Raw genomic sequence first — 26,504 nt, 5'->3', positions numbered from 1 at the left:
TGCACGGTTTGAGGCGTTATCAGCCCACTGGTGGTGGTCAATGTGGCAGGCACCAAGAGATTTCTTTAGGCAGTCCTTGTACCTTTTCTTTGGTGCACCTCTATCACGGTGGCCAGTGGAGAGCTCGCCATATAACACGATCTTGGGAAGGCGATGGTCCTCCATTCTGGAGACGTGACCCATCCAGCGCAGCTGGATCTTCAGCAGCGTGGACTCGATGCTGTCGACCTCTGCCATCTCGAGTACTTCGACGTTAGGGATGAAAGCGCTCCAATGGATGTTGAGGATGGAGCGGAGACAACACTGGTGGAAGCGTTCTAGGAGCCGTAGGTGGTGCCGGTAGAGGACCCATGATTCGGAGCCGAACAGGAGTGTGGGTATGACAACGGCTCTGTATACGCTTATCTTTGTGAGGTTTTTCAGTTGGTTGTTTTTCCAGACTCTTTTGTGTAGTCTTCCAAAGGCGCTATTTGCCTTGGCGAGTCTGTTGTCTATCTCATTGTCGATCCTTGCATCTGATGAGATGGTGCAGCCGAGATAGGTAAACTGGTTGACCGTTTTGAGTTTTGTGTGCCCGATGGAGATGTGGGGGGGGCTGGTAGTCATGGTGGGGAGCTGGCTGATGGAGGACCTCAGTTTTCTTCAGGCTGACTTCCAGGCCAAACATTTTGGCAGTTTCCGCAAAGCAGGACGTCAAGCACTGAAGAGCTGGCTCTGAATGGGCAACTAAAGCGGCATCGTCTGCAAAGAGTAGTTCACGGACAAGTTGCTCTTGTGTCTTGGTGTGAGCTTGCAGGCGCCTCAGATTGAAGAGACTGCCATCCGTGCGGTACCGGATGTAAACAGCGTCTTCATTGTTGGGGTCTTTCATGGCTTGGTTCAGCATCATGCTGAAGAAGATTGAAAAGAGGGTTGGTGCGAGAACACAGCCTTGCTTTACGCCATTGTTAATGGAGAAGGGTTCAGAGAGCTCATTGCTGTATCTGACCCGACCTTGTTGGTTTTCGTGCAGTTGGATAATCATGTTGAGGAACTTTAGGGGACATCCGATGCGCTCTAGTATTTGCCAAAGACCTTTCCTGCTCACGGAGTCGAAGGCTTTGGTGAGGTCAACAAAGGTGATGTAGAGTCCTTTGTTTTGTTCTCTGCACTTTTCTTGGAGCTGTCTGAGGGCAAAGACCATGTCAGTAGTTCCTCTGTTTGCGCGAAAGCCGCACTGTGATTCTGGGAGAATATTCTCGGCGACACTAGGTATTATTCCATTTAGTAGAATCCTAGTGAAGATTTTGCCTGCAATGGAGAGCAACGTGATTCCCCTGTAGTTTGAGCAGTCTGATTTCTCGCCTTTGTTTTTGTACAGGGTGATGATGGTGGCATCACGAAGATCCTGAGGCAGTTTTCCTTGGTCCCAACAAAGCTTGAAAAACTCATGCAGTTTGGCATGCAGAGTTTTGCCGCCAGCCTTCCAGACCTCTGGGGGGGATTCCATCCATACCTGCTGCTTTGCCACTTTTCAGTTGTTCGATTGCCTTATATGTCTCATCCAGGGTGAGAACCTCATCCAGCTCTAGCCTTAGGGGCTGTTGAGGGAGCTGGAGCAGGGCGGAATCTTGGACTGAGCGGTTGGCACTGAAAAGAGATTGGAAGTGTTCTGACCATCGGTTGAGGATGGAGATCTTGTCGCTGAGGAGGACTTTGCCGTCTGAGCTGCGCAGCGGACTTTGGACTTGGGGTGAGGGGCCGTACACAGCCTTTAGAGCCTCGTAGAAACCCCTGAAGTCGCCAATGTCCGCGCTGAGCTGGGTTCGTTTGGCGAGGCTAGTCCACCACTCATTTTGGATCTCCCGGAGTTTGCGCTGAAGATGGCTGCATGCGCGACGGAAGGCTTGTTTCTTCTCTGGACAGGACGGCTTTGTAAGGTGAGCCTGGTGGGCAGCTCGCTTCTTTGCCAGCAGCTCCTGGATTTCCTGGCTGTTTTCGTCAAACCAGTCCTTGTTTTTCCTGGAGGAGAAGCCCAGTACCTCTTCAGTGGATTGCAGTATGGTAGTCTTCAACTGATCCCAGAGGGTTTCAGGGGACGGGTCCGTGAGGCGGGTTGCATCGTCGAGCTTTGCTTTGAGGTTTGCCTGGAAGTTTCCTCTCGCTTCGTCTGACTGCAGTTTTCCAACATTGAACCTCTTTCTGGGGGCTTTATTGTTCCTGGGCTTTGGCTTGAAGTGAAGGTTGAGCTTGCAGCGAACCAGCCAGTGGTCAGTGTGGCATTCCGCGCTAGGCATGACCCTGGTGTGGAGCACATCTCGTTTGTCACTTTCTCGCACCAGGATGTAGTCCAGGAGGTGCCAGTGTTTGGATCGGGGATGCATCCAGGTGGTCGTAAGGCTGTCCCGCTGCTGAAAAAGGGTGTTTGTAATGACAAGCCGCTGTTCTGCGCAGAGCTCCAACAGGAGGCGCCCATTGTCGTTGCACTTGCCGACGCCATGCTTGCCCAGGATTCCTGGCCAGGTTTCTGAGTCTTTGCCGACACGAGCGTTTAAGTCGCCCAGGATGACAACCTTGTCGGCTGTAGGGGTGCGTTGGATGAGGTTGCGCAGGTCGGTGTAGAACTTGTCCTTTTCTGCTGGTTCCGCCTGGAGGGTTGGAGCATAGACACTGATGAGGGTGATGTGACGCTTGTTTTGAAGGGGGACTCGCATGGACATGATTCGGTCCGAGAGGCCTGTCGGAAGGTTTTCGAGTTTGGAGGCAATGAAGCTCTTGACCATGAAGCCTACACCAGATAGGCGTCGTTCATCCGAAGGCTTGCCAGACCAGTAGAGTGTGTAGCCCGTGCCGCGTTCTTGGAGGCTGCCTATATCTGCCAGGCGGACTTCACTGAGAGCGGCTATGTCGATGTCAAGTCTGAGGAGTTCATGTGCAATGAGGGCAGACCGACGTTCAGGTCAGTGGCTGTCAGCCTTGTCTAGCATGGTTCTGATGTTCCAGCATGCTAGCTTGAGTTTGTGAGCATCTTTTGAGGGGGAGGACGTGGAGGGGGGGGAGGACGTGGAGGGGGGGGAGGACGTGGAGGGGGGGGAGGACGTGGAGGGGGGGGGAGGACGTGGAGGGGGGGAGGACGTGGAGGGGGGGGAGGACGTGGAGGGGGGGGAGGACGTGGAGGGGGGGGAGGACGTGGAGGGGGGAGGACGTGGAGGGGGAGGACGTGGAGGGGGAGGACGTGGAGGGGGAGGACGTGGAGGGGGAGGACGTGGACCTGTCCTCGGGCCTGCGCAAAGGAGCTTTTAGGTGGAGTGCAGTGCGTGCAGTACTGGCCCCACCCTTTACACCCATGGTTCGTGTGCCGTGGCCAAGCAAGCTGGGACATGGCAGCGAGGTCCTTGGGTTGTAGGTTTTATATCGGAGTGGCCTTCTCCTATGCAGGTTTCTTACCCGGGCTGGAGGGACCTGCCTCCCCTCCTAGGTCGGTCCATACTGCCCGGACCGGGGCCGAGGCCGCTGCTGCTCTCCTTGTGCCCAGACTGGGGCCGCCGCCTCCCACTCTCTGCCCGGATCGGGGCCTCCGCCTGCCCCTCTCGACCGAGGCGGCGGCCCCAGTCCGGGCACAGGGAGAGCAGCAGCGGCCCCGGCCCCGGTCCGGGCTGAGGGTAGGCGGCGGCGGCCCCAATCCGGGCAGGAACAAGGGGGAGACGGCGGCCCCGGCCTCGGTCGAAAACTTTAAAATAACTTGTTTAAAAACAACTTAATTAATTAAAACAGCTTGTAAATGAAACAGATATGATTTTACTATGAAATATTCTTCATAGATTTATTGGAAAATATTTTCTTACATTAACGACAGTTCAGGAAAAGTGAGACATCATTAGTTTTATGCGATGGAGAAAATGTGGGCAGTACGGTTACCATACATGGATGGTACGGTTAGTCCAGCAGTTAGAGCAATACTGTTACAGCGCCAGCAATTGGAACTGGGCTTCGAATCCTGTGCTGCCTGTAAGGAGTTTGTACGTTCTCACCGTGTCTACATGGGATTTCCCCAGGGGTTCAGTTTCCTACCACCCTTCAAAATCTATCAGGGTTGTAAGTCAATTGGGTGTAATTGGGCGGTATGGGCTTGTGGCTGAAAAGGCCTGTTTCTGTGCTGTATGTCTAAATTCTTTTTAAAATTAAAATTCACTGGGCACTAATTTCAATGGATTACATAGCTTTAATTTATTCATTCCATTATGCACCCATTGTTAAGCATACTGTCACCTTGGTACAACCTACTCATTATTCACCATGTCTGATATTCCATTATACTGAAGTCACCAGAAAGGGAATTCAAGCACAGTCCATAAGGGCTACCAATCTGGTTTCAAGGAATTTCTAAAGAGCGTATCAGTATTATTCTGATAAATCCCTCTTATCTATTAGCTGCTACCATAAAGGTCTGATTTTAAACCTCCCATGAAATTTCTAACTGGTGTAAAATGTAAATTTTGCATGGTCATCAATCCCTTCTAACCATCTTACTTTAAATAGTAACCTGTTCATTTCCAGTGTTGCAATCACTCACACTGACCAGAAGATTTTTTTCAAAAACAAAATGTTCACTTTAGAATTCTTTTTTTTTAATAATAAAAAACTAGGTCACAAAATTCTCCTTCACTTTTTCACTGTAAAATATGTATGTGGAGAATCTGATGCTACCTCAGCATCACTTCAAAAATCTATATTTAACGGAGCAGAGCAACATGATCAAAATGTGAATTATAACTCAGATTATCCATACACTTCTGGGTCAGGACTTTCCTGTGGATGCCATAATTGCTGGCTGATTTGATCACACTCAAGATGGTTAGAGAGAATGTGTTATCATTCCTGGGGGTGGGATAAAATACCTGGGGGTATCTTCTGAATGATCATTTGATTCCATGCCTCCACATTTTTAAATTCAATGTCAATTAAATAGCAGTAGGATTTAATAATGTATTATTTATTTATCAAGCCCCATCCCCACCCCCCCAAGATTTTCTCAGCTTTGTTCATGCAAGCATTCAGTCTGAGCACACCAAATGAAGGTGAATTCAACAGATTTTTTTTACTTGGACTGTACTGCTGAACCAACTATTTCTGTCCATGAGTGGTTTGTCAGGCATTTTGAAATTAAAACAAAAGTAATTCAGATATGAGATTTATATATTTAACAAATCAGTGATAACTCCAGAATAGCAATGGCAGGAATAATATTGTATCACAGATAATAGTCCACTACAAGTAAATGTCTCACCTCTATTCCTCCCATGTGCGGCAAGATTAGTGTAGTGGTTAGCGCAATACCATTACAGCACCAGTGACTGGGATTTGAATCTGGCGCTAAAGAGTATGCATGTTCTCCCTATGTCTGTGTGGGTTTCCTCTGGGTGCTCTGGTTTCCTCCCACCGTTCAAAATGTACGGGGGAAATCATTTGATTCCATGCCTCTACATTTTTTAATCTAATGCCAATTAAATAGCAGTAGGATTTAATAGTGTATTATTTATTTATTAATCCCCATCCCCCCCAGCCCCTAAGATGTTCTCAGCTTTGCTCATGCAACCATTCAGTCAGAAGGGCACGGGCTCATGGGCCATAAGGGCCTGTCACTGTGCTGTATGTCTAAATTTAAAATTTACAAAAAATAGTAACCTCTATAAAGAACCAGTCTTGAAAAGGCCTGGATTTTTCTGGAACAGTGATGGAATCTCAGCATGTTTTATTTGTGAGGACCTTTGGAAGTCATTTATTTCAAGTGTTGAAGTTCTGAAACGTCACAGCATTCACATTTCCTTAATTGTTTGTGAATTTCATATAGTACCTTTATTTAAATCCTCAGAACTCATCAACATGACATTGTCTCCATATAAAACATCAATATCCTGATTACATTTTCTGAAGATGCAATAAATAGTGTAATCCTTTTGATAGATTTTACCAGGTTGTTTGGCGAAGAACCAAATGGAGATTGATTTGTGATATGAAAGCCTGTGGGATACAAGCTAAAGTGGTGGTTGAAACTATATTGGTGGGAGAAAATAAAAGGGTACTCATCAGCAAAAGTTTCAGTGATTGGAGGCTGGTGCATGGTAAAGTTCTGCAGAATTCAATACTTGCTCCTTCTGATGTATATTAATAAAATGGACTTGATTTCAGGCTGGCATGAAGAAATGTGGTATCAACACCAAAAATGGTAGTATGGTTGAAGTATAGGTTTCAGAAAAATATCAAGAAACTGGTTAAATGAGGACAGAAGGAACATTTATTGTGGGGGAAATGTCAGGTAAGGCACGAGGTAGGGCAAATAAATCAAAGGAATGCATTTTAGATCCTTGGACAGATCCCTAAAAGTACAAGACAGGTATGAAGCGGGAAAGAACAGGGGAGGGAATGGCGAGAGCAAGATGTAACTGGTAATGGGATCACTCCGAAATTGGTAGCTAAAGTAATGCAGGAAAATGTGATAGATATGGAAGTTGGAGGGGTGGATTCTCCTGTCGACTCATTTGCCACTTTACTGATACATAAACTGACTCACATAAATAAATAATTGAGAGGTCCTATCATGAAAGGAAAAATCCCACTGCCACAAACAGTAGAAAACATAGTTTTCTCTTTGATCTAACCCTGTTTTCACACTCCTCCTCCCCCATGTTGGCCTAAGGAAATGACAGTACTTAAAGTTCTCTTCCCTTTCCTGTGACAGTGTCTGCTCTTAGACACAGTTTTAATGCGATAGGTCCCAATTTCTCAGTTTTCACAGTTTTGTAGATGATGATCAAATACATTTTCAATCTTACAATTAGGTACATTGTAAATGAAAATATAAGAACATTAGCATTTCCTTGCTCTTGATTTTTGGCAAGAGCATAAACAACACTTGTATGTCAATAGAAGCTCTGAGGGACATTATAAGACTGAAGCAACCTCAATTTTATGATAGCCAAGTATCAAATACCACAACAGGTTTGTCATTGTGTGTTCTTGAGTACACACACACACACACATCCCTATTCAGGATACATATTAATGATTTGAAAAACAGAACTGAGTCATGTTTCAAAATATGTGATTAATACTGAATTGAGTGGAAAAGCTAATTGTGCAGAGGATATGAAACATTTGCAAAAAGATATAGATAGGTTAAGTGATTGGGTAAGTGTCTTACAGATGGAGAACAATGTTGGCAAGGTTGGAAGAATGTTAGTAGATCAGATTACCATTTAATGGTGAAAGATTGCAGCATGTTGTTGAGCAGGGGGACTTGGGAGTGATTGTATAAATTGCAGAAGGTTGGTTTGCAGGTAAAACAAGTAATCAAGAAGGCAAATGGAATGTTGGCCTTTATTGTTGGAGGGATTGAATTTAAGAGTAGGGAGTACAGGGTTTTGGTGAGTCCATACCTGGAATATTGCATGCAGTTCTGGCCTCCTTATTTGAGAAAAAATATATTGGGCTTTGGAAGTGGTTAAGATGAGGTTAACCAGGTTGATGGAAGAAATTAAGAGAGATTGAGTACCTGAGACTATACTTGCTGGAATTCAGAAGAATGATGGGAGATTCTTTTAGAAACACATGAAATTATGAAAGGGATAGATAAAATAAATCCAGGAAAGTTGTTTCCACTGGTATGTGAGACTAGAATAGGAGGCATAGCCTCAAGATTCAAGGAAGTAGATTTAGGACAGCGATGAGGAGGAACTGCTTTTACCAGAGAGTAGTGAATCTATGGAATTCTCTTGGCAAGGAAGCAGTAGATGCTGCCTATTAAATATATTTAAGGTGCAGTTAGATCAATTCTTGCATCATAGTTATTGAGGCATATGAGGAAAACTCAGTGAGGAACTCAACAGGCCAGATGGCCTGCTCCTGGCCCTCTTTCCTATGTACACACACACACACAATTATTATACTTCCACAGGACTTGAGAGGTCTCAGAGCATGATGGGAAACCACACTAGTCAGTCAATATCTGGATGAAAAGCACAAATTTTCTTTTACCTCACAGAATCTCAACAGCCATCTGATAATATAGGTCCACTCAAACTAACACTACAGATTCTGCCAGCTCTAATCCTGTCTGATCCCCTAAAAGGGAGATAAAACAGTGTGGATTAAGATAGAGATGGATAAGATAGGAAAGAAGAACCAAAAGATTTTATATATAAATGGGAACTTAGATTAATATCTGGAGACAGAGATACACCACTGTTGAAGTATCTGATTAACAGATGGAATAAAGTAATTAACAAAATAGGAATGAGGAATTTTAGATTAACTAAAATGCCTTTGACTCAAAATAGACTTATACCATTTACAATGAATAACCAACTTTTTAAATATTTGGTTCTCTAAAGGAATTAGAAATATAGCAGATTGTTATGAAGGAGGAAATTTAATGTCTTTTGACTAATTAAAAAATAAATATGGGACACAAAATAATACAATATTTTGTTATTATCAAATAAAAGCGTATTTACAAGATAAATTGGGCCCAACAATATTACTGCCTGAAATAAGTGAAATAGAAACTTTGATTTGCAATAGATCTATTAAGAAAATTATCTCTTATGTATATATTATTGCAAAAGGGAACTTCAAAGCAGATAATCCATAGATCTAGACAGAGATGGGAAATGGATTTAAATATATATTGTGGATAACATTGGCAGAATTATGTTATGATAGTATGAAAAATACAATAAATGTTAGATATAGTTCGGTTCAGTATCATTTCTTTTTACATCGATTGTAGCTTACTCCACGAAAATTGATTAAAATCAGATCTATCAGATAAATGTTTTGGGTGTAGTCAAGAGATAGGTACAATTTTGCATTCTACACGGTCATGTTCAAAACTGAGGCCATTTTGAATAGAATTAGGAAAATTTCTAAAACCAGTTACGGGAGTTAAATTTCTACAAGGTCCAATGTTTTTTTTCTATTGGGCAATGTTTCAGCAATAAGACCAAAAATCAAAATTGAATTTTTTCCAAAAGGAAGTTGTGAAAATTGTGTTAGCAGTTGCAAGAAAATGTATAGCAGAGACATAGAAATCAGATTCCCATTTAGGAATGGAAAGATGGCATGAAGAAATATATAGTTTTATACCCCTTGAGAAGATTACATATAATTTAAGGAATAAATATAATAACTTTTTGAAAATTTGGTGCCCATACTTACATATTGTAGGTATTAATTTATAAAGAAACCTTGCTAACTCCTTAGGACAAATAAATGAATGATACTGAGAAGGCAATGTTGAGTGAATGGTGGTGATATTTTGGTAAACAGGTTTGTTTTGTTTTTTCTTTACTTTTCTTTGACTATACTCTTTTACTTCTATCTTTTTCTTTTCTTATACTTTAATTTTTCCATTCTTTGGGGATTATTCTTTGGGGGAGAGGATTGGTGGAATTTCAAGAGGTATAATGTGTACATGTATAATGTGTACATGTATAATGTGTACATGTATAATGTGTACATGTATAATGTGTACATGTATAATTGATTTGGAAAATGTGACTATTATTTTCTGTATTTGGAAATTTGAATAAAATTTAAAAAAACAAAACGATGAAATAATACATCCTGCATAAAGGGATAATTTTATGACAAAAATAAATCATAAAGAAGTATGAAATAAAATGATAAAACAACAAGCACATTTTCCTATAGATACCAGTACTTTATATGAAAAAGAAACATTGCTTTCCACATTTAATTATCCAATCCAATTTATCAGTACTATGAAGAAACATAAAATATACAGCTCCAAAAATCTATGTTACCGTCGATGAAACTGATCTGACAATTTTCCTTGATTTTAAATAATAAAAAATTGTTGGAAACTTTCAGCTCTGATACAGAACCAGTGAACAAAAAAACAAAAGATGAGGTTTCAGATTGATCACCTTTAATCAAAACTAGCTCCTCCTGTAAGTCTTATATGCATGTTCACATATTATTTTTAAAAATTGAACAAAATATAAGGAATAAAGAATTTAAAATCCATTAAAATAAGAGACATTAAAAACAAGCATTAAAAAAAGGCATGGAGGATATTTTTCACATATTTCTAATGTAAACATGCCAACAAAATAACAACTTGCTTCAATGAAAATCCTATCTTTCAACTATGAACAGTCCAAAGTTAACCAAAGAAAATATTAATCCTTGCTACACTGTGATTTGCTCTGATGCACCTGTGTCTAAACTAGATACTTGGCATCTCTTCTTAGATGAAAGTTCATCAAACTCTGGGGTCAGAGTTTGCTTCCCACCTGTCTTGAAAAGTCCTGTTTTCTGTCTTTCGTTTGGCCATTTTTCTATAGGGGTTTATTACATGTGAGTTAGGCGACAGGTCGCAGACACTAATAAAAGTAAACAGAGGAGGTGGGGCGATTAGTGGGCTGACGGGCCGGCGCCAACGCATTTGCAAAGCATTCTGGGATTTGTAGTATTAACTGTGCACGCGCTATACTGGCGCGGCAGCCAGCGGGCCAGCTCTAATACATATTTGATATGATCTTGCGGGCCAAATATAATTATATCATGGGCCAAATTTGGCCCGCGGGCCTGAGTTTGACATGTGTGCTGTAGATGTTCTCAATGGTGAGGAGGGTTTTACCTGTGATGTCCTGGGCTGTGTCCACTACCTTTTGCAGGGCTTTACCTTCAAAGGTATTGGTGTCCCCATACCAGACCATGATGCAGTTAGTCAGCACACATCTGCAGAAATTTGCAAGAGCTTCCGACATCATTCTAACCTCCGCAAACTTCTGAGGAAGCAGAGACACTGACGTGCATTCTTGGTTCCAGGCAAGATCCTCCAAGATAGTGACTCCCAAGAACTTAAACTTGCTCACCCTCTCCACCTCTGACCTTCCAATGATCATTGGATTGTACAACTCTAATTTTCCCTTCCTGAAATCAACAATCAGCTCCTTGGTTTTTGTGACATGGAGTGCAAGGTTTTGTAGGTGCACCATTCAGTCAAGTTTTCAATCTCCCTCCTATATTCTGACTCCACTCCTTTTTATACAACCCACTATCATGGTGTCATCAGCGAATATGTCACAGTCATAGATGTAGTATAGCAAGTAGAGCAGCACATCCCTGTGGTGCTCCAGTACTGATGGAGATTGCGGAGGAAATTTTCTTACCAATCCTCATTGATTATGGCCTAGAGGTGAGGAATCCAGGATCCAACTACACAGTGGGGTGTTGAGTTTTAGGTCTTGGAGTTTGCTGATCAAATTTGATGGGATGATTGTGTTAAATACAAAACTGGAGTCAATAAAGAGCATCCTGATGTATGCAGCTTTATTGTCCATGTGTTCTATGGCTTAATGTAGAGTCAGTGAGATGGTATCTGCCGTTAACCTGTTGCTACGATAGGCGAATTAGAACAGATCCACGCCACCGATCAGACGGGAGATGATATGCTTCAACATCAGCCTTTCAAAACACTCATGTGAGTATCACTGGTCGATATTCATTTAGGCAGGTTACAACATTCTACTTGGGCACTGATACAATTGACGCCTGTTTGAAACAGGTGGGTACCACACCCCGCTGGACTGAGATATTGAAGCTATCCGTGAATATAATGGCAAGTTAGTCAGCACAGATTTTTAATACTTGGTCAGGTACTCCATCCAGATTGGATGTTTTCCTCAGAATCATTCTCCTGCAGGCAGCTTGCACATCATCCTCAGATACAGATAGGAGAGGGTCATCAGGGGATATGGGAATGTGCAGTGGTGGTTTTTTTTGTACATATGGTGGAATTGGGTGTAGAAGGCATTGAGTTCATCTGGGAGTGACGCTTTGCCATCTCCTACTGCACTGGATTTGGGTTTGTAGCAGGTTATGTCATTTAGACCATGCTATGCATATTGGGTATCTTTCGTTGTTTTCATTTTCATACAGAAACTCCACTTTGCCTTGGAGAAGGCTTTCTGAAGGTCATACCTTCTCCTTCCGTGGTGATCTGATCTTCGTACTTAAATGCCTGTGATCTAACTCTCAGCAGGTTCCAGATTTCATTGTTCATCCAAGGCTTCTGGTTGGGGAAAACCCTGAATGATTTCCTATTCTCCATTCTCCTATTTCATAAGTTTTTATGTATTTGAATTGTTCTTGAGACTGTAGAAGTTATCTCATTAATTTCTTAAATTACAGAAATGCCTTTTGATAAAAAAAAGTGCATCATTGTTAATAAAGCTCGTTGAACTTTATGTCATAAAAGGAGTTATATAAAACAACCCCATATCTTTGTCTGTAACACATTATGATCAGGTACAAAACAGAATGGGCATGCTTTAACTGCAATTATATATGTGAAACATTCATGACAAAAGTATTGTCAGCATAAGGAGATAGAATGCTATGTGGGATTAGGCAACAATTAATAATTCTCTTAAATTGTTTCCTCTGTACAAGTACAATAATAATAGAGCTTTTACACGACTATAAATAAACATTTCAAACAAGAAAAATTACAGCTAATGCTGGTTCCAGGCAATTAAAATGAATAAACTGAGGATGAGTGAAGGAGGTGACAGAAAGCTTATTTGAAACCACAATCCTGCCAAATTTTACAAATTAGTCCACTATGGAGATTATTTTCATTTGATTCAGTCAGCTCTCCAATTGTATTGCACCTGTTTCACATATTAATAATTGAACAATTCATTCACATCCAGAGCCACACCATAGGATATGGCTAAGCTGGTCTATCCTTCCATTCATATCTACTTCTGCCTCTACCTACAAATCTATCACATCTCTAGCCTTGGCTGAGCTTCCTGATACAGCTAGAATTCTTGGGGATCCTCCTGTGACCGTTTTTTCATCCTCACCTGCATGGTGGCATTGTCCTCAGACATGGAAAATGCTTTTATACTTTTGGATCATACCCATCTTTAATTTTTCTGGTTCTCTCAATGCTAATAATTATTAGTGATACTAATTTGCTATTCTGGCAACAGTTCAATGATGAGTCAAAAAATTCCGTAAGAAAATAATGAACTGAAATTATCAAGAAAACCTTTCATTGAGCTTTGTCACAGGCAACCATTTGTACTTCAGGTCCAACTATTTGGTTACTCTCTTCCAAATGATGTTATAGAGAACATGACAGCACAGCACAGGCCCTTCATGATGTGTGCTGACCAATGTAAACTTATTCCACAACAATATAATTCTTCCCCATCTATCACCCATAACCCTCTGTATTTTTTACATCCATGTGCTTATCTAATAGTTAATTAAATATCCCTATTGTACCAAACTTCACCTTCACTCTGCAATGCATTCCAGGCAACTACTACACTTCATGTAAAAAAACTTATCCCAACATCTTCCCTAAACTTTCCTCCATACACCTTAAACAGATGTCCTGCGGTATTTCCTATAGTCACACCAGGAAAAAGGTGCTGGCTGACTATCTATGCCGCTTATAATCTTATATCCCTCTTATTAAGTCACCTATACCATCAACATACCATGATACAGGATTGAGTACCATTTCTGCAAGAGTAGCTGATCAGTACTTCATGGCACGCAGTTTTTTTTTATCCTCTGCTGTTGGCCAACTTAACCTTCACCCAAAATTGAACCTAAAGTATCCATGACTCTTTTCATTCTAATTTTTGGGCACCTTGTTTATGGAGCACATCTTGTTAGCCTGCTGGTACAAATATTCTTTTTAGTAAACGTTCCCCCAGCTGTAGGTAGGAAAATAGAAAAGAGAATTTGGAAGCTTTAATGATGGATTGAGGATTGTCAAGGGTTCCGAGTCAATTTAGCAATGCATCGCTTAGGGTCTTTTATGAGGAAGCAGAGAGAAATTTTCTTCCTCAGTGAGTAAATACAACAAGGGCCAGTGCCAGACTATTTTGCACTCTACGCAAGGCCAACTACTTGCACACCACCCCACAAAAAGAATTGCCAACTTCAATTTTCAAAAATGGATATTTGTTAAAAAAAACTGTACAACTTGAAAATGCTAAATTTACTTTAAATTGCAAGAAAGAATAAGGCAAAATTATTGACCTTGAAGATTTTTTACAAACTTTGCAGTTCTATTATATTTCTTCTTTGGCTTGGCTTCGCGGACAAAGATTTATGGAGGGGGTAAAAAGTCCACGTCAGCTGCAGGCTCGTTTGTGGCTGACAAGTCCGATGCGGGACAGGCAGACACGGTTGCAGCGGTTGCAGGGGAAAATTGGTGGGTTGGGGTTGGGTGTTGGGTTTTTCCTCCTTTGCCTTTTGTCAGTGACTATTATATTTAACATAATATAAAATATATTAGTATAAAAAGTATTTTTCATTAACAGTTAACAAACATTAAAAACAAGTGTATAAAGCACAAATGGCAGCACTAAACAACAAAACTAAGAATGAAACAATTAATTTAAAACATAATATATATTTTATCAACAAGCACTGAAACTACTCACAGGCCAGACTACTCAGTGATACCATTTATCTGCTGTCAAAGTCAAATTTTCTTCAATTTAATAAAGAGATATGTTGTATTGTATTGTGAGTGTGTACGGGTGCTGCGCAGGCTCAACGCAGATGTCTATTTATAAGCTAATTACACAACATAACAACTATATGAGCATGAAGAAACTGAAGGGGGAAGACAGGCTCTATCAAGCTACTGCATGATAGCAAGGCAGGCATGATCGCTCATTCCCAGGCGACACACGTATGGTGATATGACCACCAGCCTACTCAGGGGAAGATCTCTGTACCTGCAGGAAGACCACCTAAGGACTGACTCCACCTAGCGGGCTGTCAACCAGCTGACCCAAATATAGATCTGAGCTGGCCCCTCCTGAGCCAGTCACAAGGGAACGACCAAAGCATGAACTGGTGTTCAGATTTTTATGGGAATAAAGCCTATTGTACAGACTGAGTTTTGTGCTGACTTGCAGCTATCTCAGCGCACCACAATTTATTCCAGTAAAATTTTAAAGAATGACCAAAGAGAAGTGCTTGTTTAGCACCACTTGCCTTGCCATCCTAGGATACATCGTGGAACATAGTGTCATCGGTCCTGATCCAGAATGCATACGCCCATTAATGGAACTGCCCCTTCTCCACATGCTCAAGGACTTTTCTCCTATTACTCCCAGTGGGTCCCCCACTTCTTCAGACAAGGTCCTCCCACTGGTCCAAGGCACCACCTTTTCTCTCCCCCCGAGGTGTAAGCATCTTTCACCCACATCAGGCAGGACATTGCTGATTCCACGATGCATGACGTGGATGAGGACATCCCATTCTAGGTGGAGTGCGAAACCTCTGATGTTGCCCTCGCAGCCACCCTCAACCAAGGGGGAACGACCCGTGGACTTTTTTTCCAGGACCCTCCACAATTCCAAGTTCGAACACTCCGCCATTGAAAAGGATGCGCAGGCAATTGTGGAAGTGATCCGCCACTGGCGCCATTACCTGGCAGGCAGGAGGTTCACCCTCCTCACCGACCATTGAATAGTGGCCTTCGTGTTCAGTAGCACCCATAAGGGCAAGATCTAGAATGATAAGATCTTGCGCAGGAGTGTTGAGTTGGCCACGTTCAGCTACGACATCCAGTACAGATGGGGAAGTTCAATGACTCCCCCGATGCCCTGTTCTGGACCTGCTCAGCTGTGTAGTCCAACCAACTGCAGGCTCTACATGACTTGCTTTAACACCCAGGCGTCACACGCCTGTACCATTTCATCAAGTCCCGGAACCTCCCCTTCACCGTACAAGTCCGGACCATGACCAAGTCATACAGGGTCTGTGCGGTGACAATACCCCGCTTCTTCCGCCTGCCACAGACCCACAACGTCAAGGTCACTCAGCCCTTCGAACAGCTTAGCATCAACTTCAAGGGTCCCCTGCTTTCCACAAATAACAAAATCTACTTCCTCGTGGTCGTAGACGAATACTCCTGTTTTCCCTTTGCCATCCCTTGCCCTGACATCTCCACAGCTACCATTATCAGGGCTCTGACACAGATCTTCACCATGTTCGGATATCCAGCATTGATCCACAGTGATTAAGGTCCAGCTTCATGAGAGAGGAGCTGCGCCAGCACCTGGTAGCGTGAGGCATTGCGACTAGTCATACAACTAGCTACAACCCGAGGGGCAATGGACAGGTGGAGCGTGAAAACGAGGTGATCTGGAAGGTAGTCCTCTTGGCCCTGAGGTCCAAAGGCTGGTCCGTCGACTACTGGCAAAAGGCCCTCCACAAGGCACTCCAGGTCATTAGGTTGCTCTTGTGCACGGCTACCAATCAAACTCTTCACTAGCGCCTTTTCTCATTCCCAGGAAATCGGCGACTAGAATCTCACTCCCAGGTTGGCTCACATCTCCAGGATTGGTGCCCCTACGCAAACACATGCAGGCCCACAAAGCCAACCCGCTGGTTGAGCAGGTGCTCCTCCTCCATGCCAACCACAACTATGCCTACATTAGGTACCCCATTGGCCATGAGGACACCATCTCGACCAGGGATCTGGCACCAGCAGGGACACCAACCCCCCCAGCACCACGACTACCTGATGCAACCTCCCCACCATGGGTATCCTTGGTCCACCCAGGATCCGGGGGCTGAACTACTCCCTCCGCCCCTCCAGCAAACCCCACTCCTGTCAATCCACACCTAACTGGCCAACCCCCTATGGACAAGCATGGAGATAGACTATCCACACCAGCACCCAACATGACTACGCTGGACCCAGCCAGCCCTCAAGCAGCAACCACACTCTCGCCGACCTTTGACCAGGAGCAAACCCTGCCATGGTCACAGAGACTCCAACGACCACTGGACCATCTAAACTTGTGGATATAATTTGTAAATATCACCCGGCACCATTAAACACCAACCCAGGACAATTTTAAGAAGGGGTTGAATGTGGTGATATAACCACCAGCCCTCGGGATGCCAACTAATAAAGGAAGTACACTTTTTAACATTTCACATAGGACGTCTGGCCATCTTGACTGCACCCCTCTGAGGTCCGCACCCTAAGCGGCTGCCTAGTTCCCCTAGTGCTAGCGTCAGCCCTGAATATAACAATCTTCTGCAACAAAGCAGCATTGTTTTTTTTTAATTCATTGGAAGAACTAATTTAGTAACCTTGTCAGATCAGGTTAATTAGGTGCATCCAATTGAAATAGTAGGAGTTTTTAAACTGCCCTGTAAAATGGGGTTAACTGGGCAATATGCCCGGTTAATGCCCATTCACAGGGCAGATTGAAAGGGTCTGACAAGGTTAGGCACGTTGGAAATCAACCGGGTCCATGCCCTACCTCAAAGGTAGTCAATAAACCAATTAAAACTTACCTAGGTCGCGTCCTTCTGTGGCTTGAAAATGAAATGGCCAACCCAGTTACTCCTGTGATAACAGCACTTGCTGTGCTGATGTCACAGGGAATTTCCGGCAGAGGGGAAGAGAGGGGTCGCTGGCAGGGCAGAGGAGTCTAAGCAATTGGTGGGCTGAGGGGATGCCGCAATCGGCGGGCCAGGGGGATGCCGCAATCGGTGGGGTCGGGGTGCAGAGGGGTCGGCTACCATGGGGTGGGGGGAGCGCGATTAGCGGTGGGAAGGAGACTAGTCGCTGGTGGCAGGGTGACTGACAGCTGGTGGGGGGAGATAGTGGAGACTAGTTTGTGTCACTTACCACATCATTGAGGGGGGGCGGGATCCCTTTTAATCGCTGGGTTTGCGATTTACTGGAGCTATCCCTCCTCAGCTTAAAAGGTGCTGCCCCACTAATCACACCTGGGTCCCAGGAGGGCTACCCAGGTGTTGCAGCTTAAAAGCACCTACTCACTCTTTCCTGTTAAGCTCCATCCCTTTATTTTTCACATCCATTTAGCTCTCTAGTACATCCTCCAACTCCTTTGGTATCCTTTATCACATCTTCATCCACTTACCTCCTACATTAATTTATTCTATTTTTTTTTATAATTTGATACTTTCCCTGAAAAACACTAGAGAAAATGCATTGAGTCTTTCTGGTTGACAGATCTATTTTTTTCCTGTTTCAAAAGAATTACACAATACTATGGAGAGCAAGAAAATTGGATGAAGTTCTCTATGTATCTTGTAACTACCAACAGCAGAGAGGAAATGCAAGGCATCAGGTGTGTTGACTGTTGGATATAAAGAAATTAGGATGATCTTACTTGTCTCCTAGTAACAAAATTAAATTCCAACAAACCGTGTATCCTACAACACTTGGCAATGCTGACCCAATTTCAGCAGTGTGAGTAATATATTTTCTTCATCAACTTTCTGTGTCTTGTGTGTACTTTCTGTGAGCAGTGTGAATCAGTGGAGCACCAGATACAAATCCTCATGAGGGACTGATTCTATTTGAGCGCACGTCATCACAAAGCTCCTGTTGACCTGTTCAACAGGCACAAGGTCAAATTAGGCAGCTGGAAGGGATTTCACTACATGACTCACCATTCACAAGTGCGCAGATCAGGTTTGTGGTGGCAGAGTTTGCTATGAAGAAGTCCATTCGAGGGCACAATCCTTTTCAAGCTATGTTCAGTTCGCCTAGGATGCAGTATTGCGCAACGATTGGTTAAAGCCACAGTCAGTGAGAGGCAACAAAGAATCAGTTGAGAAACACTATAACTGCAGATGCTGAAATATTGAGCAAGCTGGAGGAACTCAACAAGTCAGGTAGCGTCCAATGGCAGAAATGATCAGGGACCCCTCAAAGTAAGAAGGGGTGATATCAATTATATGAAGATGGAAGGAAACTGTGGAGGGCCGAGGTAACAGGGTATTGGACAGAAGGTGGGAGTCACATATAGGAAGAAATCATTTGGGTGGGGGTGGGAGGTTAGAGTGAAAAGTAAGAAAGAAGAGAAGGAAACAGTGGAACCAAATAGTAGTGAGGGTTAAATAAAATCAGCCTTGACACTATCCATTCTGGTTTTCAGTCTCATTCAATCCATTGTCAACATTATCAGGTTCTCAGCAAAAATAAATGTAATAACCTTTTCATAGTTGTGAAAAAGAAAACAGTAAAGAGCAATGTGTTTCATTTTAATGATCTCTACAAATACTGCCATTCATTTTTTTCTGTCTTGGTTTAGGGGTGAGCTTAAATAAAGGTAGTGTGTGTGTGTGTGTGTGTGTGTGTGTGTGTGTGTGTGTGTGTGTGTGTGTGTGCTGTTAATCAGATACCTCCTGTGCACTGCCACCCCACATGAAAAGTTATTTCCCTTCCCCAGGAAGTCCGCATTGTGAAAGCATGTGAGAAGCCACAAGTCTGACCCATTGGTCGTGAGGGCCCACATCACCTCGGACCAAGAGGCTCAGTTCACGTCCTCACTCTGGGCCAACCTGGCCAAGTTCTGCGGCAGCCAGTTACACCACACCATAGCCTACCATCCTCAGGCAAATGGCCTCGTCGAACGTTTCCATTGCCACCTAAACGCAGCCCTGAAAGCTTAACTACAAGGCCCTAATTGGATGGACGAACTCCCATGGGTGCTGTTAGGAATTCCTCCACGCTAACCCCCAATACACCTATGCAGTGCACCCAAATTGACGCAAGGACACTGTGTCCTTCCAGGACCGAGCATGCACAGTAAACTCCGATGGGACTCTGGCCCACCAATCATTACTTCCACCTCCCACGAAAATCCACCATATACCATGTCACCCTACCCCAGCCCCCACCCCAACTGTCTCAGTTCAGTCACCAGACATCCCACCCACTGACAATGACCAGACCATCCAGGCATTAATAGTAGAGCCACAGCCAGTGCTATGATAGTCACATCTGGGGACAAGACCACAGGACAGACTAAATTTGTGATGGTCATGGAACCCACTTCAGCTTGCCGGATTTTTTTTTAAAAGAGGAGGTGAATGTGGTGGAACCACTGTTAATACTGTCTGTGTGTGAATGACTGGCCTTCCCCTTGCTGATTGTACTTGTGGCTCCTCCTCCTTGATTCCCCTAATAGAGGCATCAATGCCATAACCCCTCCTCCAGAACAAGCTTGGGTCTTGGGTCAGCAACATGAGCCTTCTGTTTATACTAATAAAAGCCTATCAGTCAGGTAACTTTTAGTCTTTGGAGTTATTGATAGCACCTCACACAGATCTTGCCTGATCTGCCAAATGTTTCCAGCATTTTCGGATTTTATATCCAAAAACGAATTGTATAGTTGTGGCAACCTTGCTTGTGATCTGGAAGAGGAACTAAAGAAAGAGATGAGACCAAGTGTCGCAGGAGAGAGGATTGGGAGGAATGGGGAAACATGGAGAGTACTTGAAGCCCTAACTACTCAGGTGTTTCTGTGCACACTATTCATATATTCATGTAACTGAGCCAAGTAAAGGAGGGAGCAATATTTTCCCAAAGAGATCATCGGTGCTCTCAGAGAGGAAAGTCCCCATGGTGTTTCATTTCCTGGGCAACTGATTGTCACAGTAGCACTTTATTCTTATACTAAAGAGACTTTGCTGGCTGCAGCCTGAAGCAAGCAATGGTAGCCCAAACAAAATACAATAGAATTCTGCAGAATTTTAGGATCCCACTGGTCTGAAAAGCCACTGACTATAGGCAATTACTTTTCATTAGTGGCCATGTAAATCCTTCATTTAATCTCAGAAGTTTTCAAGAGAAGTAAAGAATTTTAGGTGACTACTGACAGTGCACCATTCAAACATTAGCCCACAGTGTTTTTTTTTCTTTTGCCATATAATGCTCAATTCCAGAGTTAATGCATATGACTGTGTTCAAGTCTGATGTCATCAATCTTTAGCAAGTCACAGGTCAGGCAAAGCCAGATTCCTCCATCTCCTCTCAATGCCCCTCACTCTCCACCTTGGTCATGATGTGCAAACTTTCACATAGCCTGTCCATTGCATTTTGTCTTTTCTTTGTCGAGCCCAGCTTTCATCTGCACAGACAAGAAAGGCCATCAACAGACTCCATCACCACAGACGTGATCAATGTAATGCAATGCTGCCACAATCCTGAGGTAGGGGCTGAACATAATCACTCTGGTGTCAACGAACCAAATTCATATCAGTAACATAACTGTGAAGTAAGAAAATTGGCTTTGAGTAAGTAAACTCATGCTGTGGTATGGATAGTTGAAAGACACAAGATAAAGAACAGTGTTTTAACATAGCAAGTACACTTGCGAACAGTAAGTTTGTTTTAATAAGGAGAGAGACAGCATATTTTGGAAAATTATACTTTAGATTTCTACACTGGTTAATGTGAAGAACTATAACCAGAATGACTTCATCTCACAGGGTTCCCAGCATTAGTCCAATAGCAGAAGCATCTCAGAAGATAACTGAGTGTTTTTCATGAATATCACAGGGTTCAATTCATAAATGCAGTCCATTGCTGGCATAAAACTTAATATGATGTTTATAGTACAGGTATCTGACTGTTTGTGAATCCCACATTAGTCCACAATCTACTTTCTAGAGGCTCTGATAGCGGATAGAGCACTGATCTTTTAAACCAGGGGTCATGAGTTCGTTCCTTGCTGGGGCCTCATATCTGTGATGGGCGAGTGCATGACAAAATGGCGACTCTCTGTCTTCCTTACGGTAGATAAAGTTAAAGAATTTCATGTACGTTACATTCTAAATGTAGTATTATATGACAATAATGGAACATTTACCTTTAAAAGACAGAAAATATCTATAGTGATCTGGGACAAACACAAATGGATGAGAAAATTTCACTACAGCTAGGTAATGAAACATGATTTTAAAATAATCAGAAATGGGATAGTGCAAAAATTAGTATTTTAGAAAGTGAAGCTCTTTCTCATCAAGAGAAACAATTGCTGGGGGCATGGCAAGATTGCGGAGAGTCTAGACGTGTAATCTCGACCTCTCTGGCCAGACTTTTAAGTACCCGTTTTTTAACCCTTTGTTTTCAAGTTTAAACTTCTTAAATTTTAGTTTAAAGTATTAAGGAACTATTATGGCCATTAATGGTAAAAAGATTAAACCTCAAGTGCAGAAGAAGTTACATTTTCGAAGTACTGAAGATTTGGGGCCTAAACAACTTGCTACAGCCTCAGGTTTAATTTCTTCAGTGCTTAAACTACAAAGACTGCCTGTGGGAGCTGAAAAAAAAAATGTCTACTACTCACCAAGTGAAGGACAGCGCTGGAATTCCCCATTCTCTGGAGGAAGGTGCGTGTTCCCAAGAAGTGGATCCCGATTCTGGCAGCCTACTAATTTTAATGGAGGGAGCATGCAGGAAGACGACTCCATTGTCTGAAACGCTTCAGGAAGCATTTCAACCTGAAGATCTCAATTTCATCCATGATTTTTTTTTAAAACTGCGAGCTGCGGGGGGAGACCAGCGTCAACCCCTTGAGGAAGTCGGGGTGCCGTCGCTGGGAGTCCAGACCCGCAGTAAGACCATTAAAATGCCTTTTGTTGAGTTGCAGCAGGAGCTGCAGTTACCTGGTTCTGCCATTACGTTAGAGAAAGCAGGACTGAGCTTTTCTGAATTACAATGTAAGCAGTTAAATGCTGTCATTCAGCCTATAATGAATGATCTGCCTCAAAGGCTAAGTTCAGAATTGAATACAGTTAAAGCATGTGCAAAAGCATCTTGTGAAGATTTTAAAAATTTCAGTCTGCTTTTTTGGAATGTCAACAAGAAGTGGCTTCTAATACAGAAAAAGTGTTGAAGGTTGAAAAATCCGTTATAGAATTGCGAGAACGTGAGAAGGAGTTAGAGAGGAAAATAGACTATTTGGAGAATCAAAGTATAAGGAATAATGTGAAAATTGTTAGTTTGCCAGAAGATATGGAAGGACAAGATCCTCTTCGTTTTTTTTCCGATTGGATCCCACAAGTACTAGGGCAAGAATTTTTTTCTGAAGGCTTGGTATTGGAAAGAGCTCATAGAGCTTTAAGAAGACCACCTTCACCTGGTCAACCACTGAGACCTGTAATAATTCAATGTTTGAATTATTTGGATAGAGAAGCAATACTTCAACTGGGGGTGCAAAATGCGAGAAAACGACAAACTCCGTTATTGATTCAGAATAGCAGAGTTTTTTTTCTATCCTGATTTGAGTCAAGAGGTTATTCAACGTCGACGTCGATTTAATCCAGTTCAAGAAGTTTTGTGGCGTAAAGGTTATAAGTCTACTTTTCGCTATCCAGCAGTGTTGAAAGTGTTTCATGGAAACTATCGATCTCAGTTTTTTGAGGATGATCATGAAGCAATGATTTTTTCTGATTCATTGCCAGATATAAGAGGACAAAGACGTAGTCCACCATTGTCTCCTAAAGAAAAATCTGGTTGTTCTGGAAACAGAAGAAATGGTAGAAATGGGAAAAACGGGAATGGAAAGAGTCCAACTTCTTTTGAAATGGGATCTCAGAGTTTGGAACCTCTTGGATGAATAGCAGAATCTTCTTATTCTTATTTTACTTTTTACACTATTATGATATTTTGAGATTTTTTTTGTTCGGCTGGGGAGGAAGAGATTTGTTCTAGGTTCTATTAGTCATCAGCCACTGGTGGGTGATCCACACCCAAGTTTTGTTTAGGGATTACTACCTTTTGGTAGTTTTTTTTGGGGGGGGGTGGGGGGGTTTTGTTAATTTTTTTTTTAATTTTCATTTTATCTAGCTTTTACTTTGTGATTTTTTTTTCTCCTATTGGAGGGCCTATATAGATGATTTGAGTTTTTATATAAAGATATTATTGGTCTTTAGTAATATTAGTAGATATGTTAAAGTTAAGGTTTGCTGCTTTTAACGTTCAAGGTTTAAACAGTTTGATTAAGCGTAACGATGAGGGACAGCTATGGTATTGATAAGAATTCTTTGTTTCTTTATTCTTAAATTTGATCTTTGGTAAAATGTGTGTTTGGTAGCTATATGATTTTACCTGAAATGATTAAATTTGAGACTTTTTTTATGAAGGTACCAGAGAAGGTTTATATTTCATTCATGTATTAAATATTATAGGATGGTATGGATAAAAAAGGTTGGAATAAATCCAAATCTGTATAAGATTAAAATACCTTTAGATCTGATAATATCTTTATTGGGCAGTTTGCAACCTCTGAAAGGTTTGGGATTAGATAAATTTCAACTTGCTTTTGTATATTTAGCATTATTTGTAGAGAAAATAAGTATTGTTAGTATGTGGAAAGATATAAATATGATTGATATTAATAGATGGCATAATGAGATGACATACTGTTTAATAATGGAAAAAATTACATATGTTTTGTGTGATAACTATAGCTTTTTTATTAGTAAGTGGTTGTTATATTCAAAACATTTACATTTTGATTTATGTTGATTAGATTTTAATATGTATGTTTAATTTTTCCTTAATATCTTTTTTCCCTTTCTTTATGACTCTCCTTAGGAGAGCTGGCTGAAGGGGGAGAGGGTTTCTTTTTTCATTTTTTTTCTAACATCGAAGTACTCGAGATGGCAGAGGCCGACAGCATCGAATCCACGCTGTTGAAGATCCAACTGCGCTGGGTAGGTCACGTTTCCAGAATGGAGGACCATCGCCTTCCCAAGATTGTGTTATATGGCGAGCTCTCCACTGGCCATCGTGTCAGAGGTACACCAAAGAAGACGTACAAGGACTGCCTAAAGAAATCTCTTGGTGCCTGCCACATTAACCACCGCCAGTGGGCTGATCTCGCCTCAAACCGTGCATCTTGGCGCCTCACAGTTCGGCGGGCAGCAAACCTCCTTTGAAGAAGACCGCAGAGCCCACCTAACTGACAAAAGACAAAGGAGGAAAAACCCAACCAATTTTCCCCTGCAACCGCTGCAACCGTGTCTGCCTGTCCCTCATCGGACTTGTCAGCCACAAACGAGCCTGCAGCTGACGTGGACATTTACCCCTCCATAAATCTTCGTCCGCGAAGCCAAGCCAAAGAAGAATTTTTTTTTTTCCACCTTTCTTTATGACTCTCCTTAGGAGAGCTGGCTGAAGGGGGAGGGGGTTTCTTTTTTCATTTTTTTTCTATAAAATATAACGTTCATGTTTTTGGTTTATTATTGTATATGTTATTTACTATCTATATTTTGAATGAATAAATAAAGTTTTTTTAAAAAAGAGGAACAATTGCTGATTCAGGTCATTCACCTACAACTTTGACCAATCTCCATCTTCACCAACTACCATCTTCTGATTTTAAACGATTTGACTTAAACACTAGAGGAGAAATGCTAAACAGGTAGTTTCAATGCACTATCCCAGATTTTGAACTGATGGAGTGTTCCCTGCTGCCTGTCATTTGTTGGACATCTAAGTTCACACATAGATTTGTAAAGACAGAAGTGCATGTGATGATCTTGCAGCAAGCCATATATTTGACACTTAAGTCAAGGGGACAAATTACTGATTATCACCTTAACTAAGTTCTGAAAATTAAATCACCAAGAACCGAGATGGATGTGTTAAGAAGTCGGGAAAACTTATTTTCAAAACAATAAAAATATAGATTTTCAATTGAGAGAGAAAGAAGGTGTAGCAGGCCAAGTGACTGCACAGTTAGATGGGCCGAATCGCCACCCCAGTCATCCAACACAAGATGATACATGCCCCCTTTCCCTTCCGAGGAGAAGCCAGTGGTTGGTGACACGCATTGCCCGGGAGACAGCGCCACCTCTGTGTTGTGTGCCGCTGGACGGGGACTGATGCTTGGATGTGCTAATGTCACTTCCTAAGGCTAGCACACCCCACACAGGAAGTGGATGGTCTCCTCGAGCAGCGCGAGTAATTCAAAATAAAGTTCAGTTACTGGTTCACCTTGTGCTGCATGAGCGTCTCTCATTTGAGTCTCACTGCCATTAGCAGACACTACAGTGGTGATCCCAATGGTTCCAACGTCTTTTGAACCCACCTCGAAAGCGACAAAATGCAGGATGCTACTACCATTACAGTCGCAACGGCTATGACCAACACTGTGGGCATGAATTTGCCACCCTTTTGGGCAAATCAGCCCAGGAATTGGTTACAACTGGCCGAGTCACAGTTCCAGATCAGAGGCATTTTCTCAAAGGATACCAAGTTCTGACACGTTGTCACCATCCTGGACACCTCTTCTGCAGCAAAAGTAAGCTCCTTCATGGAAAATCCTCCTATGGAGCTTAAGTATGAACAATTCCAGTGTTTCCTTCTTGATTCCCTGGAACTCAGCCAACACGAACGTGCAGTCCACATCCTGAATACGCAAGGCCTGGGCGAATAGGAACCTCTCCAACCTCATACATGAAATGGTGGCCTTAGTGGGCAGACACACAAACTGTTTCTTGTTCGAGCCCCTGTTCCTCTCCAAGCAACCGGTGCACATTTCCTCTGCAATATCTGACATGGATTTCAGCGCCCCACACCAGGTAGCCAAGGAATCAGACAGACTTTTCCACACCCCATATCAGAGCTCCATATAGTGCAACCGATCTACGCCATCGGCACTGCC

General features: G+C 42.6%; 1 long non-coding RNA gene across 6 annotated transcripts in view; it reads right to left on the bottom strand.

Annotated features, from left to right (window-relative positions):
* Positions 1-26,504, bottom strand: part of LOC138755456 (uncharacterized) — a 105,172-nt gene that overhangs the window by 50,899 nt on the left and 27,769 nt on the right. For 4 of the 6 annotated variants that reach the window (XR_011352308.1, XR_011352310.1, XR_011352306.1 and 1 more), the window contains one exon: positions 18,493-18,588. The exons of the other annotated variants lie outside the window; for them this stretch is intronic. This is a non-coding gene — a long non-coding RNA (uncharacterized lncRNA). The remainder of the gene's footprint in view (positions 1-18,492; positions 18,589-26,504) is intronic. 6 annotated transcript variants of the gene reach the window in all.

Source organism: Narcine bancroftii, chromosome 2 (assembly GCF_036971445.1).
Source record: "Narcine bancroftii isolate sNarBan1 chromosome 2, sNarBan1.hap1, whole genome shotgun sequence".
In the NCBI taxonomy this organism is placed as follows: Eukaryota; Metazoa; Chordata; class Chondrichthyes; order Torpediniformes; family Narcinidae; genus Narcine; species Narcine bancroftii.
Note: the sequence above shows the minus strand (reverse complement) of the source record. Positions and strands in the feature narration are given on the sequence as shown.